At 42.4% G+C, this 21580-nt stretch overlaps 1 non-coding gene across 1 annotated transcript; it reads right to left on the bottom strand.

Moving 5' to 3' along the window:
• Positions 1–19763: 19763 nt before the first annotated feature.
• Positions 19764–19927, bottom strand: LOC128108144 (U1 spliceosomal RNA). The gene has a single exon (XR_008217351.1). It is a non-coding gene; the product is annotated as a U1 spliceosomal RNA (small nuclear RNA).
• Between the last annotated feature and the right edge of the window lie 1653 nt (positions 19928–21580).

Here is a 21580-nt window from a genome sequence, read left to right as displayed (position 1 = left end):
GCCTGTAATCCCAGCTTTTGGGAGGTGGAAGCAGGAAGATCAAGAATTCAAGCGTGGGAGGGGTTGGGCAGTAGTGGCACAGCCTTTAATCCCAGCACTCGGGATCTCTGTGAGTTCCAGGCCAGCCTGGTCTACAGAGTGAGTTCCAGGAAAGGCACAAAGCTACAGAAAAACCCTGTTTGTGTGTGTGTGTGGGGGGGGGGGGGGGTGCCGGGCAGGGGGTGGGAGGGGAGGGGAGAGTGGGAGTGGAAGAGGAGCTCAAGACCAGTCTCTGATACAAAGCAAGTTCAAGGCCAACCTGGATTACATGAGACTGTTTAAAAAAGAGAGAAAGAAAAAAAAATAATTCATTAGCAATAGCAATCAAGAGAGGTGGGAAAGTGGGGGGAGATGAGAGCACAGGAGAGTCACAGAATCTGTAACATTTACTTATTTATTTGAATAAACTAATGTCCTCTATTCAAGTTCTCCATCCTGAGGCTAATCATCACGATTCATTCTACATTTACATGTTTTCATGTTTTCTTTATAACAGAATAACCAATATCTCCCTATTTCCCCAATCCCGGTTTCCCCAGAGGTAGCTGCTTCCTGTTGTGGGCTCTGGGAGTGCAAGCAAATGCTACAACCCCATTAAATGCTATGATTGGACTGCTCAATTTACACTAAAAAACAAAGGAGTGTAAGTAATTGGGAGCTGACATCCCAAAGGCATAGTGAGCCTGGCTCTGCATTTTACCAAGTTCAAAGTCAGGTTTGAGATACTGGCAAGGACATTTACATTCGCTAATATAGCTAGGGATAGTAACTCAGGTCTGTAATCCAACACTCACAAGCTGTGACAGGAAGATCACTACAGGCCATCCTGTGCTACAATAGTGAGTTCCACTGCAGTCTGCGCTGTAGCATGAGACCCTGCCTTAAAAACAAAAACAAACAATAATTGCAAGAATCTGGATTTGTAGGGAGATAGGTAGGTAGAAGATAGGTAGATAGTGCCTGTTTTCTTTTTGACTGCTTATGGTTTGGGTGTATTTTCATTTTTTGTTTTCTACTTGTTTGAGACTAGGCCTTCCTATATGTGGAGCCCAGGGTGGCCTGTAACTTTCAATTCTCTCGCCTCAGCCTCTCAAGGGCTGGGGTTATAGTTTATCACCACACCAGGCTCCTTTAACATAGTTTTAAAAACTTCTTTGTAGCCAAATAGAAAAGATTTCCTTTTCCTGTCAAACAAACGAAACCATCTTGTGTTTGGAATTTTACAAGGGTTTCTTCAAAGAGAAACTCACTGTAGGCTTCACTTTATAATCTCCCATGGCCGAACATGAGCTTTTTGTTTATTTTCAATTTTTGTTTTTTATAAAATATTTATCTATTTTGTGAGTTAATGTACGTGTGTGTGTGTGTGTGTGTGTGTGTGTGTGTGTGTGTGTGTGTGCACTTGCATGAGCTCGTGTGTGCATTCCATGGTGCGCACCGGAAGAGGAAGGAGGCCACTTTATGAAGTCAGTCCTCCTCTCCTTCCCCCAGGTGGTTCCCAGGGACTGAACTCAGGTCATCCAGCTTTCAAGGCAAGAGCCTTTACCTGCTGAACTGTCTCATTGGCCCTGAACAGTCTCTTGTTCAACAAGATCATGTATGGCCACAAAATAAAGCTCATCTTCAATCTGGTTTTCTCATGGAAAGGGAGAGGTAGAGGGGGAGAGAAGAGAAGAGAGGGCTGGGAATTGAGAGAGACTGACACCCTGAAGACCCCCCACCACTCTATCCCCCTGCTGGTCCTGAATGCTGCCACCACAGGAAGCTAGGACATATGTTATTTGTTCTACCACACAGCATTGGACAACTGTGAGATTCTTGGAACTTACTAAGGTTTGATGAGAGTCTTATGTTCTAATAGGTTTTCTGTACCCCATAATAGGTTTCTCCACCAACACAGTAAGCCAGACCAAGCCAATCTGAAAGAGTAAAAGAACAGGTTTGTTTGAGCAAAGCAATTCCCGGGTGAGTCTTGCAGCCCCAGAGATCAAGGTGGAAGAAGTTATATGCCCAAACTAAAGCAGGGAGCTTATATAGCCTGTAGGCCAGGGGGTGATGATATGTCCACTAAAAGCTGGGTTTGTGTCCAAGTATGGTCAAAAGCTGGAATGCAGCTGGGCGGTGGTGGCGCACGCCTTTGATCCCAGCACTCCGGAGGCAAAACCAGGCGGATCTCTGTGAGTTCGAGGCCAGCCTGGACTACAGAGTGAGATCCAGAACAGGCGCCAAAATGACACAGAAAAACTTTGTCTCAAAAAACCAAAAAAAGAAGAAGAAGAAGAAGAAGAAGAAGAAGAAGAAGAAGAAGAAGAAGAAGAAGAAGAAGCAGCAGCTGGAATGCTTGGGTGGGGACTTGGGTTGCTGGGCACTTCAGGGGAGGAGCCACCAATAATTCAGAACTGGGGTTTTTGGTGTCTTTCCTTTGTTCAGAGATTCTGAGTGAGTAGGGTTGGGAAAGAAAGGAAAATGGGGCTTTCCAGATCAAGTAGGAGTGAGCTGAAGGTTCCAGCCCAACACTCTCAGGTGAGGGCAAAAGTCGTAATTATTGTCAGAAGGTGGAGCTATCTTCTTAACGTAAACTTCAGCACATTTCCTCTGGAGGACCTTTCGGAAGTTTAAGCTTCATGTGTGCATGTGTGCTATGTATCCCTGGCTGATCTTAAACTCACAGAGATCCACCTGCCTCTGCCTCCCAAGGGCTGGCTAAAGGTATGTGCCATCATACCTAGCTAAATTAAGCTTCTCCATCAAGGCAGAGTATATTGAAACACACTGGGTATGATTAGAGCAGTTTAGTTTTCGAGTGTCTGAAATCTTCTTTCTGAATTTAGCACTTTTACAGTTTACTGAAAATTGAAATGAAATAGTAGCAGAGAAGACTAATTTCATTCAGGAGGCTTAGATGGAGGACTGTATGGAGCTTCAGGACAGCCTGGGTTGCAGAGTGAGACTATTTCAAACAAAATGAAATGACAACCAAACCAACCACTTTCCCCTCCTCCCAGAGTTTTATGATGTTTCTTAAAATTATTTAAGTCTCTATTTATTGTATATGTATGCAGTGTAACACATATGTGCCACAGGATGCATAAGGGTGAGCGGGTCCAGGAGAACTCAAATCCTCAGGCACGGGGGCAGGCATCTTTACCCTCTGAGCCATCTCACTGGCCATCTGTGGTATTTCTCATGGTGTGTGGCAAATCTGTCATCAGGGATCCAGTTTTGAATCCAACATTTTTTTTGTTATTTTGTCTTTTTTTTTTTTTTTTTTTTTTTTTCAGAGCTGAGGACCCAACCCAGGGCCTTGCGCTTGCTAGGCAAGCGCTCTACTACTAAGCTAAATCCCCAACCCCGAATCCAACATTTTTTTAAAGATTTTTTTAAAATAGTTATTTATTTTTATGTATATGAATGACCTGTCTTCATGCACACCAGAAGAGGGAACTGGATCCAATTACAGATGATTGTGAGCCACCATATGGTTGCTGGGAATTGAACTCAGGACCTCTGGAAGAACAGCCAGTGCTCTTAACTGCTGAGCCACTTCTCCAGCCCTAAGATTGATTTTTATTTTTACTTATGTGTATGTGGAGATATTTTGTTTGTGATCTAACAAATAAAGCTTGCCTGAAGTGTGGAACTAAGCCACTAGTTAGCCGCAGAGGACAGGCAGTGGTGGCACACATTTTTGATCTAAGCACTTGGGATCTCAGGCCTTTAATCCCAGCACTAGGGAGGTGGAGACAGGAAGTGATATGGCTGGGCAGAGAGAGGAATATAAGGCAGGAGGAGACAGGAGCTCAGGGCCCTTTTGGCTGAGGATTTTGTAGAGGTAAGAACTAGTAGCTACCTGCTCTGTTTCTCTGATTTTTCAGTATTTACTCCAATACCTGGTTCCAGGTTTTTATTATTAAGACCAATTAGGATTCGAGCTACACGGGTATGCTTGTGTGTTTTGTAGGGTTGTGCATATTTAAATGCAGGTGCCTCCAGAGACCAGAGAAGGATAGCAAACCTGCTGGAGCTGGAGTTATAGGCTATTGTGAGGCACCCCAAGGGGATTCTAGGGACCCCTCTGTAAACGTAGCAAGTGTTCTTAACCACCAGTGTATCTCCAGCCCCTGAATCCATTTTATTTTGCAATAATTGCGAACTTCAGAAGCAGTTTGAAGCAAAGATAGCAGTATTTGCCCTGCTATTTTGAGACAGGATCTCATGTATCCCAGGGTAGCCTCCAACTGTCAATGTAGCTGAAAATGACCTTGAACTTCTGATCCTTTTGAGGTTAGCACAGGCATGAGCTATCACATCTGGTTGAAACTTAGTCTCTTAAAAAAAAAAAAAGGTCAGGTGGTGGTGGTGAGTGCCTTTAATCCCAGCATTCTGGAGGCAGAGGCAGGTGGATCTCTGAGTTAGAGGCCAGTCTGATCTACAGAGCGAGTTCCAAGACAGCCAGGGATAACAGAGAAACCTGATCTCCAGGAGGGGAAAAGCCAGTGAGCGGTGTATGCCTATAATTCCAGACTTGGGAGATGAGGCAGGAGGATCATAGGTTCAGAATTGGCTACAAAGTAAATTCAAGGCCAGTGTGGGCTAAAAAGCCTTATTTCTAAATAAATAAATATTTTAGAAATTATATGTACATATACATTGTAAAATTATTTTTGAGGAGTTTATCAAAAACAGAGGGGCTGATAGAGATGTCTCAGAGGGCAAAAGTGCCTGCTGCTAAAGCCTAAAGACCTGAGTTTAATCCCTGGGATCCACACAGTGGAAGGAGAGAACCAATTCCTTCAAGCTGTCCCCTGAACACACACACACACACACACACACATACACACACACACACACACACACACACACACACACACACTAATTAATTAACGTACAGAGTCAAACATGACTCTATATGCCTGTAATCCTAGCACTCAGGAGGCTGAGGCAGCAGAATCAGGAGTTCAAGCTTTTCGTTTGCTACACAGGGAGCTTGAGGCCAGCCTGGGCTAGGGGAGACTTTGTCTCAACAACAGCAAAACAAAAAAAGGAGCTTTTACCTGTCAAAAATGTCACTGATATGGAAGACAAAGGAAAAATTAAGATTCTAGACTACAAGAGTCTAGACAGACAAGGACACTAACTGTGACCTGTGATCCAGGCCCAGAGCCTGTGCTGGATGGGAAAACACCAACGGAAGTAGGCCAATTGAAAACATGAAGTATGAAGTTAGATTAAAGTGCTGTATCAGTATTTAGTTTCCCAAAGTAAGTAATTTACTGAGGATTTGTTTTGTTTTTAGGAACTGCACACTAAAATCTCAGTGTCCACCGACCTTCCCAAATCTTTAAGACCAATAAACCAGTGTGTGTGTCTGTGTGTGCGTGTATGCCCATGCTCATAGAAGTGCAGGGGTGTGTCTCCAAACATTACAGACTGGTAAATGTAGGTATAGGGTACATGAATGTCTTTGTAAAAATCATATGACCCTCTCCTATCTTTGTTATTTGCTCCTCAGTGCTGTAAACCAGGCATGGTGGGCAGCACATGCCTGTAATCCCAGAATTAGGGAGGTGGAGAAGAATCAGAACTTTAGGGTCACCCTTGGCTACATAGGAAGTTTGAGCAGTTTAGAATATACAAGTTCTTGTCTCAAAATAAATAAATAAATAATTTAAAAAGAAAACTTTAAAATCTTGAAGAAACTGAAGAGAACACCAGAAGATGGAGAGACCTCCCATGCACATGAAAATAGTTATCCTACCAAAAACAATCTATAGGTTCAGTAAGATTCCCCATCAAAACTCCAAAGCAATTCTTCACACAAATTGAAAAAGAAGAGTCTTCAAATTCATTTGGAAGCAAGAAAGGCCCCAGATATCTAAAAGAACCCTGGATAATAAAAACTTTGCTAGTAGTATCACCAACCCTGATTTCAAGTTACACTACTGAGTCATAGTAATAAAAACAGCATGGGGCCGGGCGGTGGTGGCGCACGCCTTTAATCCCAGCACTCGGGAGGCAGAGCCAGGCGGATCTCTGTGAGTTCGAGGCCAGCCTGGGCTACCAAGTGAGTTCCAGGAAAGGTGCAAAGCTACACAGAGAAACCCTGTCTCGAAAAAACAAAACAAAACAAAAAAACAAAACAGCATGGTATTGGCATGAAGACAGGAACACTGATTGATGAAATAAGACTGAGGACTCAAATATAAACCACGAGAGCCACCTGAATCTTTTTTTTTTTTTTGACAAAGATGCCAAAATACCTACTGAAAAAAAAGCATTGTCAACAAATGGTGCTGGGGAAACTGGATATTTAGGTGTAGAATAATGCAATTGAATCCTTCTCTCTGTCAGAATAAAGAAGAATTCCAAATGGATAGAAAAAAAACCCTCAATATTAGAGCTGTATTTCCTCTGTAGAGCAAAGAGTGGGGAGTACACTCCAGGACAGAGGTCCAGTTAAGGCCACGCTGAACAGAAGCTAGGTCATGCAGAGATAAGACCAAAATCAAAAAGTAGGGACTTACAGATTAAAAAGTTTCTGCATTGCCAATAAGAATCTTTTACCTATTATATTTTATTGTTGGATATTTGAAAACTAGAAGATATAAAAATTGGGACATATAAATTCTTTTGATTTCTGTTCTTTCTTTCCACATTTTTCATTTCTAACACTTGAATTCTCTGAAACCATCTTTATTTAAGTCCCTCTTAATAAAGAGGGGGAGTGGTATCTTGCAAGACTCCCAAAGAAGACTTAGTGCAGAGACAGCCTGCGGAGGGGAGGAAGTCTTTGTCAGGTCGTATCTGACAGAGGATCTGTGTCTAGAATATACAAAGAACTAGAAAAAGAAAGAAAGAAAGAAAGAAGACCACCAGCCCAGCTGGAAAATGGACTATGGAACAGAACAAAGAGTTCTTGAAGGAATGCAAAATGCTGAGATGTATCTGGCAAAGCGTTCACCGTCCTTAGCTAGCAGAGCAGTGCAGGTTAAAACTGTACTGAGACTCCATCTTACCCCAGCCCAAATAGCTAGTTGCTAAGGCAACAGACGACAACAAATGCTGGTGATGGTGGGGAACCCGCGTCCAGTGTTGACAGCAGTAGGAATCCGCATCCAGTGTTGACACTTCCACCATGGAAGTAAGTGTGGAGTTTCCTCAAAAAGCTGAAAGCAGAACTACCATGTGACCCAACCTGACCTGTCCTGGGTATATATACCCTACTACAGAGATACTTGCTCATCTGTGTTCACTGTTGCTGTGTTCACAATAGCTAGGGAATGGAATCAGCCTAGATGTCCATCAACTAATGAATGCGTTATGAAAAGGTTATGAAAATGTGATGTGTGTGTGTATTATTTACCTATAAAGGAAAATTAAATTATAAAATTTGTAGATGAATTTATAGAATTGTAAGAAGTTATACTGAGTGAAGTAACCCAGACTGAGAAGACAAATGCACCATGTTCTCTTTCACATGTAGATACTAGTTCTGAATCTTTAAATTTACATGTTTAATTTGGAGTACCCATAGAGAACAGGAACCTAGAAAGGCACATTGGACTGGGGAAGAAAGATCTTAAGGGGGGGGTAGTAGTACCTAGGTGGTGTGAAAGGGGGTGATGGAGAGGAAGCTGGAAGTGGGGAAGGAACTAGGAGGTTAGAGCAGAGGAGGGCTTGAAGGAAGCATAACTAACACTAAGGGCGTCTGAGAAAGCCATTTGGAAACCTACTATTTTATAAGCTTACTAAAAATTATAATTAAAAAAGTTTGAATGGTAGTGCCCTACAGAAGGGAGAATGCTTCTTTCAGAAGCCGTAGGTAAGTGAACAGAAGTCCAGTGGCAGGCCATTTTGAGTTGTTAGGGGAGTTTCCAGAGTCCCCCAGATCATAGTGATATTTCTATTGCTGTTAGTTGCACACCAGAACTTGAGGATGAGGCCTCCTTGTTTACTTTGGTCACAGGATGTAGTTAATTCAAGCTGCTGCTGACCCAGAAGATTCCTCTCTGACGGCTGGTTTTTATAGCACCAAAGAGTGTGATGTAGGTTGCTGGCAGGGAAAGGCATTAGTGGTATTACCCAGCTATGTACCCTGTGAAATACAATAACTACCAGCCTGGAAAGATGTACTTAATGTGGCATGAATGTCATGGGTGTGGCAGTGGCAACCAACTGCTCTCTGATTAGATTTAAGGTCTGCTCCGTGGAGGAAACTTAGGCCTGACACTGCGAACCTTGTCAAGCATCCACTTTTGGGAAGATCATATGACTTAAGAGAATCTACTCTTATTATTTTGCTAAATGGCCATAGTATCACACTACCTTCTCTATGGGTGCACATGTCTTGTACCCATAGATCGTGCACCTTTAAGACTTAATCAGAGATGCTTCTTCTTGCAGAGACAGTAGTGGATTTAGAGACTCACAACTGGTTAAAGTCAGAGACTAAGAGACTGTGGAGAGCTAGGATCTAAACAGTATTTCTACATACCCCCCCCCAAAGTTCCAGGGACGTTATGGAAGCAAAAGCAAGAAGAATGTGAGTCAGAGAGGTGGGAGTAGGTTGCTATGACACAGCGTCTGTGGACGTGAATTGTCAATGAACCTACTAACTCACTGTACCTGCAGAAGACATTCACGAGACAACACAAGATTGGGCCTGTCAACATTTCACCAGGAAAGGGCTCATGTGGTCCCACAGCATCCTGAGGGAGTTTTGATAGTTAATGGTGGCTAGGGGAAATGGTATCCCTTTCATCAGTGGAGTAACCACAGCTAAATGCTCATGCTCTAGGAAGTAACCTCTCACTCATGCAGGTCTAGTTAGTGGATCATACACACACACACAAAAACAAACAAACAAACAAACAAACAAACAAACAAAACCCATAAAAGTAGGGCTGGAGAGATGGCTCAGTGGTTGGGAGCACTGGCTGCTCTTCCGTAGGTCCTGAGTTCAATTCCCAGCAACCACACGGTGGCTCTCAACCATGTATAATGAGATCTGATGCCCTCTTCTGGCATAAAGTTGTACATGCAGATATAGCACTCATACATAAAGTAAATAAATAAATCTTAGAAAGTCCTTTAAAAAAAACCATAAAAGTAGGAAGGGGATCTGTTAGGAAAAAGAAGGGTTTTATTTGGAGAAGGAGTGGGAATTAGGAAGAGTAACAGGGATAAGAAGGACTAAAACTCATTGTGTACATGTATAAAACTGTCAATAAAATGATTTTGCTTTAAAAAGAAAAAGAAAGAAAACAATTGATAGAAAAATCCAGAAAGGAGGAAGCCATCGATGCGGTGTGGCTCAGAGGAGCAGCTCAGGCTCTATATGATTTTAATTGATTACTATTCGATGCTGAAGTTCTGGGGATCAGGTTCCAAGACAGCAGAGAATTTATCTGCTTAGGACTGGTATGGAACTCAGTAGGTATGCAATAAAAGTTTAATGAAGGCACACATGATGGTGGACACCTGTGGTCTTAGTACAGAGGAAGCTAAAACAGGAGAACCTCCAGGAGTTCAAGACCAGCCTGAACTACACAGTAGTTTCAAGCCTGGTCTATCCCCTATAGTGACCCTATCTAAAAATAAACAATTCACCAACAGATGAAGACAGAGAATGAAAGCCTTGTCTCAGGAGCTTCACACAGCAATGATTTTACTGTCAGGCAGTGGACAAGGAATTCATGGAGTGCTTGCTGTTGTTCCCTGAGGGAAGAGGGCAGGGGTGACTCCAGGGATCCCCAGCACGAAAAGAAGTCCCAGCCTTGATGTCATAACTTCTGAGTTATGAATTGGAAGCACTCAGAGGTCACTGATGCACCCCAATCTGCAGACAGACAAGAGGCTGGAGTGCAAAGAGAAGACACGTCTTCTCTCAGGAGAGCCAAAAGGACTGCAGGGATTTGGGGGATCCAGATCTCTATATCCTGAACGTGAAGCATTGGACAGAGATTGCAGAAGCAGCAGATGACCTTCATACTGCAAGGAAGCTGAGCTGTTCAAGCTGCCTGGGGAGCTGGGCTGTCTTTCAGGCCTGATATACCCTAGCCTGGGCACTAGGCTGGGCATAGATTCATCATACACATGTGTATACACATAAATGCATATGCACTCAGTCACACATGTACAAAAATGTATTTGTATATACTACACACCTTCTTGTGCACACACATGCAAATATACACATACATACATACATACATACATACATACATAAGCTGATGTGAATAGAAACACACACACACACAAACACAACTGGAAACTTATGTCTCACAATGAGGCACAGACAGCTATTGCCTGATGTGGCTGAAAGGACAGACTCTGAAATCCCCCTTCTCATGCTTGACTTTTGCCCATCTTGAGAAGTCTTTCTCTAACTCTGTGGACTAGTACTGAGAAAGGAAACAGTGGGCGTGAACACTTTACTTTGTGGCTGGCTTCCCCTGAGGTTGTCAGTGCTGAGAGTGGAGGGATGTCCTTGTCACTTGCTCCCTCTGCATGATGTCTCTACTCTGTGGTCTTGGGGAGGTGCATCGCTTAGGGAGGCTAAGAGAACACAGGACCCGAGTTTCCATAGTTCTCTGGCTCTTCCTGGTTGCATGTGCTCCGGTCAATTTTCTGATCCACTGAACTTTCTTTCACTGCAGCACTACAACTCATTCCTGAAGGTGTTTTTGAGGTTAAATGAGAAACATCATTGAAATGCTTAGTTGAACACCCGGCATAGACCAAGAACCTGATAGTCACTATCCTCACTAACGTGATGTTACACCATAACACCCTAACACTAACCATGTATTGCACCCTAACACTTTTTAAAATCGACTTTGGACTTCCTTTGGCTGGCCTGGAGTCAAATTAGAAGCTTACATGCAGCCAGATCTCACCTAGAGACTGTTCATTCTGTTCACTATCAGTTGAAAAACGGAAAGGAATAGCAGAGGGGATCCCTATCCAATTGCAGCTCAGCTCAGTGCTAAGTTCATACCAGAAGCCGAAGAACCATCTGCTGGAACAGCCACAGGACTCCCAAGTCATCAGGTGAGTCAGAAGATATAGGACTTGCAAGGAAGTGTGCCTCCTGTTCTGCTGTGCAAAAGTGAGTGGGAATGGCCAGCTAAGCACTGCTTCTGCAGAAGGCCTTTTGGAAAACTTTGGAAAAAAGATCTTTGCAGACTCCCTGTATCTTAGTACCTAGAATTAAGTCTCTTTCCCTTGAGATAAAAAAGGAGCCCAGCCTCTTAGAATTATTAAATCAAAAGATCTGGGGAAAGCTGGTTGTGTGAGAGAAGGGATTTTCAAAGAAATTAAAATATAAGAAATATCTCTATGAAGATTGTTGAGTACAGCCTAGGCAAGCAAGGGAAATACAGCAAAGCTGCTCATGTTCCTGGACATGCTAATTCTCCACCAGAGGTCTGCATATTGGATTATTGGAAACAGCAGTCAGCATTTGTATGAAAGGTCTGGTTTCTGCAGCATCTCTGAGACATTCAAGTTCACCTCCCCCCAATACTAATTGTGTGTGTGTGTGTGTGTGTGTGTGTGTGTATGTGTGTAGGTCAGAGGACAACTTACCGGAGTAGGTTCTCCCCTTCTATCATGTGGGTCCCAGGGTTGAACTCACACAGGTTGTGGGAAGTACCTTTACTAACTGTGCCTCTTATTAGATAGATTCTTAATTCCTTCCTTCCTTCCTTCCTTCCTTCCTTCCTTCCTTCCTTCCTTCCTTCCTTCCTTCCTTCCTTCTTTCTTTGTTTCTTTCTGCTGTTGCTTTTCTTTCTTTTTAAAAATGTTTTAAAAGATTTATTTAGTTTATTTTATCTATATGAATGTTTGCCTACATTTTTGTATGTGCATGCCTGAGGAAGTTGGGAGGTGCCAGATCCTCTAGAACTCAGGGTCCACAGTTACCCAGTCACCATGTGGGTGCTGGGACCTGAGCTCTCGGCCTCTGGAAGAGCAGCAAGCAGATCTTAACCTCTGGGCCATCTTCCCAGTCCTGTTGTTTTAGTTTTTGAAGTAGAGTCTCACTCTTAACCCCAAGATGGCCTGAAACTCAGTGTGTGGCCCAGACTGGCCTCAAAATTGTGGCCATCCTCCTGCCTCAGCCTCCCAAGTGCTGAACATGCACCATCACACACAACTCAGGATATTTTGCATATATAAATTCTACTGCTTGTGTAATTTTTTTCTAACTCAGAGCCCTGGTCATGCAGGGAAACAGTCTCTACCACTGAGTGGCAGCCCCAGCTCTTCTGATCAAGTTCTTATTCTTTTTTGTAATCAACAGTATTTTCTTTTTTTTAAATACTCAAGTTTTTATTTAACAGTGTGTGTATATGTGTGCACACATAATATGTGTATTAGCCAGGGTTCTCTAAAGGAAAAGAATTAATATAATATATGTACCTATATATATTTAAAAAGTTTTCATTAAACTGGCTTATATGACATGTTCTGGGTAGTCTAGCAATGGCTGTCTCATAATGGAAAGGTCCAAGAATCCGGCAGCTGTTCAGTGCCTGAGGCTGGATGTCTCAGCAGTCCCAATCTGGTGCTGAAGGCCTGGAGGATTCCTGGAGAGATGCTGCTCTTCAGTGTTGGAATCCCAAAGAAGGACCATCTCAGAGACAAGATAGAATTTGCCAGTTAGAGGGCAAGCGGGCAGAAGGCAAAGCTTCCTTCTTCCGTGTCCTTTCACGTGGACTGCCACCAGAAGGTGTGGCCCAGTTTTAGGGTGGATCTTTCTGTTTCAAATAATCTGATTAAGAAAATCTCAAACAGGGTGGTGCTGCACGTCTTTAATCCCAGCACTTAGGAGGCAGAGGCAGGTGGCCAGCCTAGTCTACAGAGTGAGTTCCAGGACAGCCAAGGTTATACAGAGAAACCCTGTCTTGAAAAACCAAAAAAGAAAAGAGAGAGAGAGAGAGAGAGAGAGAGAGAGAGAGAGAGAGAGAGAGAGAGAGAGAGAGAGAGAAAAAAGAAAATTCCTCACAGAATTGCCCAGCAGCTCGGGTGTTGGTTGACTCCACACGGAGGCCAGCTGACAACCAAGAGTAGCATCACGAACGTGTGTGAGGTGGACACTTCTGTCATGGCACGCATGTCCTTGTGGAGTTGGTTATCTCTTTACCTTTGCCTGGGATCTGGGAATTGAACTCGGCTTGCCAGTTTGGGTGGCAGGCACCTTTCCCCACTGAGCCATCTCGCTGGCAGTCCAGCTCTTATTCTACTCTAGAAAAGAGATTCAGAACTGTCTAATTTGTTGAAACTGTCTTCTTTGGATTCTAGATTTTTACTGGATCGAGGGTCTTAGAGCCATTGCTTTGCTTTGCAAACAGGTTTTCCTCTCTGAGAAGTAAAGATTTCTGTTCATCAGCCCTCCAGTCTCCCTCAACTCTGGCATGTGCCTTGGCATCACGTGGTCCTTGGCTATGCTGGGGGACAGATCAAAAAGATGCTTTCTGCACTGAGATTTGTTACAACCCTTGGAGTTTACTTAGCTCTAGCCATGTCCTAGCTTAAAATAGACTCTTACAATGGTGGGTTGGCCTATAGAGGCATATATTTGAGAGGTTATTTTTGGAAACTGTTAAAGAATGAAATGAAAACTCGTGGTTTCCCATGGACTTGACTTAGAAGTAAAATAAAGGTTTTATGAACTTGCAGGTGAATGTATTTACTGTCCTCAGATGTTCTTGTTTGCAAGTTACTGTAGGCCTCAGAGTTAGGAATTCAGATTTTACAGGGTTCAACCCCCCTCTCCCTGCCAAGCTGTACCCCTGTATGGTGGCTCATGCCTGTAATCCCAGCATTTGGGGAAACAAAGGGAGGAACATTACCAGAAGTTTAAGGTCAGCCTGGTCTACAAAGGGTGTTTTGAGCCATCCAGAGATACATAGGAAAACCTTGTCTACATGGGAAGGAAGGGAGGAAAGAAGGAAGGGAGGGAGGGAGGAAAGTAGAAAGGAAAGAAGAAAGAGAATGAGTGAGGGAGGGAGGGGAGGAGGGAGCGCCAGGTGTGATGGCACATACCTGCTGGACTGCACAGGAAGTGCGAAGGCCATGTAGCAAGACCCTGTCTTAAAAACAAAACAAAACAAAACTGCAGGGTATGACAGTGCACTGCCATAACCCTGGTCCTCGGGAGGCTGAGGCAGAAGTTTCAAGTCCAGCCTAGGCTACAAGGCCCTCTAGCAAAAACCAAACAAGCAAATAAAATAATATTCTGCCTCTAGAATGTTTTCATTATAAAATGTCTAAATATGAACTTCAAAGCTCAGTGCGATGATTTGTGTCTCTAAATTGGAGATTTATAAATAACAACAAAACTGACCCCATCCCATCATTCATTCTAAACACTATCCAGATCCAAATTAGACGGTTTAGGTTTTGACTTTCATAGAAATGACTGAAAAGGTTCTCTCTGTGGGTTTGAGGGTATTTTTTTCCTCCATTAAACAAAGGACACAAAACAACTCTTAATTGTGTAAGATACAGAAGGCACAGCTGGTCTCTAACAGACATTTGGGGGGTGCCACTGAGGAGAGAGGGTGCTAGCCTGTACCCCAAACCTCACTCATGGCTACTGTGATCTGAAAAAAAATGCCCGTTTACCTTTTATTCTGAAAATTTCCGAATGCTCATTAAGGAGTTATGAAGCATTGTGCAAGGGTGCCATAGGCAGGCCTCAGCACGAATCTAAGAGCTGGTGCTATTTGCTGTACTTGCTTTCTTTTTCAAATGGTACTGTCATTTAAAAGTAAATTTCATGGCAGCTGGTGAGGTGGCTCAGGGATTAGAGCATGTACAACTCATCCAGAGGACCTGGTTTCTAAGATTCAGAGTTTGGTTTCTATCACTCACCTTAGGTAGTTCACAACTGTCTATAATTCTACCTCCAGTGACACCCTCTTCTGGCCTCAAAAGGCTCCTGCACCCATATGCATATACACACATAAACACTTAATTTAAAAAAATTAAAATCTTGAAATTACAGACATCAAGACAATTTATTCTTAAAATTTTCAGTGTGATTCTTCAAAAAATAACCGTATACTGTGCTCACATCTGACAAAACTACCAGCATTCCCTTTGTCTTTCTTAGTATTCTGCTCATATTCAGTTGTGTAATGTAGGTACAGATCAGCATCCTGCTACAGGCCAGGCACATCACTTTCGTTTGATGTGTCTCTTTCAACCTAGAACAATTTACAAACTGTTCTGCCTCTACCTCCCTCCTCCCATCTCTCTTTTGATTACAGCATTGACCTATTGAAAAGATGTGACCAGTTCATATTCCAGAGGGCTCTGAATTTACTGGATTGTTCTGCTTAAAGTGGGCCCTCTGTCCCTTCTATGTCTTATAAATTTGAGGTTTCATAGAAAAATCATGATTCAATTGCAGTTATGTTTTGTGGCCAGACAATCAAGCCACGGGTGACAGGATGTACCTCCTTTTGCATCACATCAGGGAACAGTGACTGTTTGTCCCTTCAAAGGCATGAGAAACAGAAATAGCTACCACTTTATACGTGTCTTAAAAAAAAGAAAGAAAGAAAGGAAGAAAGAAAAGAAAAAGGAAAGAAAAAGAAGAAAGCCTCTGTGGTCAGGGATATGGTTTAGTGATAGAACACTCTTCCTAGCAGGGGCAATGAGGTTTGATGCCTTGTGATGTGAAGCACAGAAACCTGGGACCTAAAACTAGAATCATGAACTGCAGAATCTCCCTGAGGCTCTGTTTTCTTGTTAGAGACAAAAGCAATGCCGACTTCAGTGGCTGTACAGGTTGCAGTCCTAAAGACTACAGAAGAAACAATACCACTGCCAGTAGCTGTCATTGACTGAGCAATCCACTCTGCCAATCCCTACACAAGAGCTTCCTGTTCACTATCCAGCTAATACTCACAAAACCCACCACTATATGGTGCTATCATACCATATAGATAGAGGACACTGGAACAGAGAGATTAAGCAATTTGACCAAGGCGAAACAGCTATTAAGGGATGCAGGTAGCATGCACAGCTGACCAGACAGGCTACAGAGCCCTGTGTCAGTGGAAAAAGCCTCCTCTGACCTGAGTTCGATCCCTGGAATCCATAGCAGAAGACAAAGAGAACTAACTCTCAAAAGTTGTCCTCTGACTTCCAAACATGCTCCCCAGCGCACACAGGCACCATTAAATAGGAATGGCCCCCATAGGTTCATATATTTGAATGCTTAATCATCAGGAGTGACACCACTTGAGAAGGATTAGGAGGTGTGGCCTTGTTGGAGGAGGTGTGGCCTTCTTGGAGGAAGTTTGTCACTGACAGTGGGCTTTAAGGTTTCAAAAGCCCAAAGTAAGTCTAGTCTGTCACTGCCTTCCTGCTGCCTGCTGATCCAAATGTAGAACTCTCAGCTACTTCTCCAGCACCGTGTCTGTCTGCATGCTACTTCACTCTCACCTGTAAGCAAGCCCCAGTAAAACGCTTTCTTTTGTAAGAGTTGCCGTGGCCATGGAGTCTCTTCACAGTGGTAGAGCACTGATTAAGACAGACACCAGACGCAGGTGCTGTGCGGCACTTGGTTTTTCCTCTTTTGTTTTCAGATGCTCACTGGTACCATCCCCTTACTAACTGAATGACTGCACAATGAACAGGTATTTCTACAGTGTGGGGTAGAATACAAATATAAAATAACAATTAGAATAAGCCTTTGTCATGGGGGTATTGACAGGCGGACAAAGGGAAACCTATCAGGAGAGTAAACTTTGGCGAGGGCGACTCATAGACGAACATCTGTGTCCTTTTTCACAGGCCACGCCTTTTACAGGTCCTGTCTTATTTGGCGTAGGGCTCATTCATAAACATTTTTACATATTAGTTTCCAGATAGCTTCACTTGGTGCTAACATTAACAAGTGTGTGGTTCCTGGAATCAGCTGTTCTGATGCGCCTATCTTAGAAACAAACAAATAAATAAACAAATAGGATGGGGCAAGAGCAACAGGAATCAGAATGCACGATGTGCATCAAATTGTCATAAAATTGATAAAAGGAAACGAAGATGTGCTTTCTTCTTTTTGAGGCTTTTGAATCAGCAAGGTAGTTTGTTACTTGCATCTAAACACCCCAACGTGCAGCGCTCTTGGAAAGGTGTGGTTAAGGCATCTAAAGAAGCAGGGCCATCACTGGAAGTCAATGCCCAAGCTCTGATATGAACATCTGCCTGCATCAGTGTAAAAGCACACTTGACAAACGGCATCTCTGGAGCCCTTGAGACCCTCATACTACACAAATGGGTTCTTTAAAAGACCCTGGCTATCTGGGGATGTTGGTAGAATGCTTGCCTGGAATCCTAGCTACATCCCCAGGAGCTCATAAAAATGGACGTGATGGCCTTCACTTGTAATCCCAGCACTTGGGGGGGTGCAGCAGGAAGATCAGACATTAGAGGTCATCCTCACGGTACCCAGTAAGCTTGTGGCCATCCTGTGTTGTTTTGTCTCAATAAACGGACTTTTCTCAACCAAGCGTGGGAACATACCTGTAGTTCCAGCATTCAGGAAGAGGAAGTCAGGTCATGAGTTCAAGGCCAGGCTGAGCCACATAAAGGTAGTTTCCTTTTGCCTTTGCACTCTGCTTCAAATATCAGAAATTCATAATGTTTAATTTGCTGACAATTTTAATCCTGGGAATATAAATTACACAACATACATACACACATTTATTTTTTAAAGATTATTTTTATTTTTATGTGTATGGGTGTTTTACCTGCATGTATGTCTGTGCACCATGTGCATGCCTGATGCCCTCAGAGATGAGACATTATTGAATCTCCTGGAACTGGAGTTACAGACCGCTGTGAGCTGCCATGTGAGTGCTGGAACCGAACCTGAGTCCTCTGCAAGAGCAGTCAGTGCTCTTAACCACTGAGCCAGCTCTCCAGCCCCTATTTATGTTTTTAGACAAAGCCATGTATCCCGGGTTGGTCTTGAACTCACTGCATAGCTTAGGATGATCTTAAACTCTCATCTTCCTGCTTCCATCTCCCCAGGGTTGGAATTACAGTGTGGGCCACCATGACCAGCTTCTTCTCTTTGCTTTGCTTTTGACGTAGGTTCTTGCTATGTAGTCCAGGATGGCCTTGAATTCACATGGATCTTCTTGCCTCAGTCTCCTGATATTGTAATTACAGAGATGCACTACCATGCTCAGTCTCCTGATATTGTAATTACAGAGATGCACTACCATGCTCTGTAGACCATGCTCTGATCTCCAGGCAACTTTATTTATTAACATACAAACAAAATATCACATTTCATCACAAATAAAACATCACCTCAATGCTCAGTTCCTGTTACATCATTATATGAAGACAGTAAGAACCTTGAAAGAGATTAAAAAACATCTCTGACGGAAAGAAAATAGTTACTAAAGTGTCAACAAGCTAGGGCAAGATTACTACATCAAAAAATTAAAATCACAAATGCTGTATTGCTTTGTTTATCATTATTATTACTATTATTATTAACAGAGTCTCTTTATGTAACCCTGGCTATCCTGGAACTCATTGTGTAGAGCAGGTTGGCATCATACTCACAGAGACCCATTTGCCTCTGCTTCCAAGTGCTGGAATTAAAGGTGAGCACCACCTGTGTCTAGCCTATCTTACTTAATGGTAACAAAAAGACAAATGGTTTCATAAAAATGTCCACTTCAAAGGTCATAAAAATTACCATTTTTTAAATGGATGGCATATTGCTAAAAGAAAAAGTTAAGGGACTGGAGAGATGGCTCAGAGGTTAAGAGCACCGACTGCTCTTCCAGAGGTCCTGAGTTCAATTCCCAACGCCCACATGGTGGCTCACAACCATCTGTAATGAGATCTGGCACCCTCTTCTGTGTACATAATAAATAAATAAACTAAAAAAAATCTTAAAAAAAAGAAAAAGTTAAGAGAGTCTGTCTCATATCAGAAGAGCTGCCTGGTGTGGGACAGAAAAAAAAAAAACAATAAAAAGGGACCATTGTCGTCAGGATTCTATTTCTCTCCATGCTTATTCTTGATTTCTTGGAATCCTTTCTTACATTTCATGTCATCTTTAAAACTAAACTTTCCATTTTGACATTAATAATGTTCAGGTTTTCCAGGGTAAAAGTAAGTCTTTCCAATAGCAATCTCTGAAGTCTCCAGAAGGAAGATGGGCCCTCACAACAACGACTCTACTTGGTCCAGAAAGATGCCATGGTACCTAAGAACATTACTCAATGATCAACTTTGGACTGAAAACTCCTCAGAACAGTTCTAAAATGAGATGGTCCATCATACCACACTTCTAGCCAGAATACCAGACAATCTTACCCATTACTGAGAGTGGCTGCAGACTCTATGGCTAGTCCTATTAAGACCTAACAATCTAAGCTTTCTTACAGGATCCCACAGATATACCATCGCCCCTAAACAGCAGGAAGTAATTATAAGAAAACGATGCCCCTCTCCAAAAGGTTTCATTTTTCTCAGGGTTACGGATGGATGGTTGTAGGGTTGGGTGTGGAACAATAAAATTTGGACTCAATATTCTTTTTTTAGAATAGAAAAAGAGGAATGAATAGGTATAGGATATTAAGGTAGATTATTGTATTTACTAGTAAACTAATTCAGTAAAATATCGGCCTTAGATAATTTGCACTGATATGGATTCTTTTTTTTTTTTTTTATATTTCTTCTAGGGGAGAGCGCGAACGCAGTCCCCCACTACCACAAATTATGCAGTCGAGTTTCCCGCATTTGGGGAAATCGCAGGGGTCAGCACATCCGGAGTGCAATGGATAAGCCTCGCCCTGGGAAAACCACCTTCGTGATCATGGTATCTCCCCTGCCAGGTAAGTATTGGATTCTTGTATATTGACACAAATGTAAACTATTCTTATATTCCTGTTTAAGATAATTTGTATATTGATACAAATACAAATTTGTATTTGTTATATTGTACACATATTCCTACTCCTATTTGAAATATTTTGTATATTGATATAAATGTAAAATTATATTTGTCATACTGTATGTATGTTCTATCTCTATTAAGGATATTTGGTATATTGATATATATTTAGAATTACTGTCATATTGCATATTGCACTACACATTTCTACCTTTACTTTAGCTGTTTCTTGTATTGTCACAATTTTGAGGTCATTGTCCTTTTTCTGCACATCTGCTTACAGACCGTTTATCTTGTTAATGTGAAGCCTTAGTCCTTAGGTTATTTAGGTAGATAAGACTTACAGATTTATAGTCACCTATGCTTGTCATTTCTATAGTTATGTTAGTTAGGTTGTCCAGATTTACAGAAACATGTCAGATGGATAGGAATCTTCAAACACTTCATAGATCTAGAAAATATGGCATTTAAATGTTTTGATAAATTGGAACTGTGTTGACATGAGACATGATTGCTCCTGGCAGCACTGATCTGATCCTGAGAGAATGTTTGGCTTCTGAGACATTTCCGTTTAGAAGTTTGTCTTCTTTTGGTACAAAATGGCCTACTGGGCAAAGAACTGCCCTTGCCTCGACTGCTGACAATATGAATGCTCTCCTTTCTGGACAAGTGGGACACAAGGAAAAGCGACTACTGAATTCTGCCAAGACAGGGTAAGAAAATCTTTCAAAATACCTGCTTCTAAGCCAGGCGGTGGTGGCACACGCCTTTAATCCCAGCACTTGGGAGGCAGAGGCAGGCAGAATTTGAGGCCAGCTTGGTCTACAGAGAGAGTCCCAGGAAAGGCACAGAGAAACCCTGTCTCAAAAAAACAAAAACAAAAACAAAAACAAAGACAAAACAAAACAAAAAAAACCCTGCTTCTAAAAATGGTCTGTCAGATACTCTAGGCCTGTAGTCAATTTGAATGCACCAACAATGCTGAGAAACTTTAGGTGACTGTCCAGGCTGCCAGCTGTCTCTGTCTACTCTCTCAAGACTCCCGAAAGTTGCTTGCATCCTTCTCCCATTTCTCAGGTATCATTATATTCCTTCTCAGGTCTTTGATGGGATTGAAGACTAACAGTTATAGTTACAATCTCCTTGCATCTTAGCTAGAACATATCAAGTATTAGATTCAGGTTCTTCAGGATAGAACACCTCTTGGAATGATCTCTGTCATGTGCCATTTACCTATGCTCCAGACTTCTCTGGATTTTAGCACGTGTTTCTTGTTTGATGTCATTCTTGTTGGTTGTAGTTCCATTTTTGTTTGTGTTATTACCCTTTGTTTTTCCTGTACAATACTTGATAACCATTCTTATTGTATATAGTTTGCATTAAGATTAGAATCTTCTTATTTAGACAAAAAGGGGAAATGTAGTGGTATTTGCTCCGCCCATGACCATGGGCTATATGGCTCAAAGGAGGTGGTGTTTCCTGCTGTTGTAGGCAGCCACTGATAAGGAGCTGGAGAAGGGTTACATGTCCTGCCTGCTAGGTGGATTCACTCCCAGTCAGATCAGAGGATGACTTCTGCTATCTACTCTGTTCTGTAATCGT

Source organism: Peromyscus californicus, unplaced genomic scaffold (genome assembly GCF_007827085.1).
Source record: "Peromyscus californicus insignis strain IS unplaced genomic scaffold, ASM782708v3 Scaffold_12__1_contigs__length_115047231, whole genome shotgun sequence".
NCBI lineage: Eukaryota > Metazoa > Chordata > Mammalia > Rodentia > Cricetidae > Peromyscus > Peromyscus californicus.
Note: the sequence above shows the minus strand (reverse complement) of the source record. Positions and strands in the feature narration are given on the sequence as shown.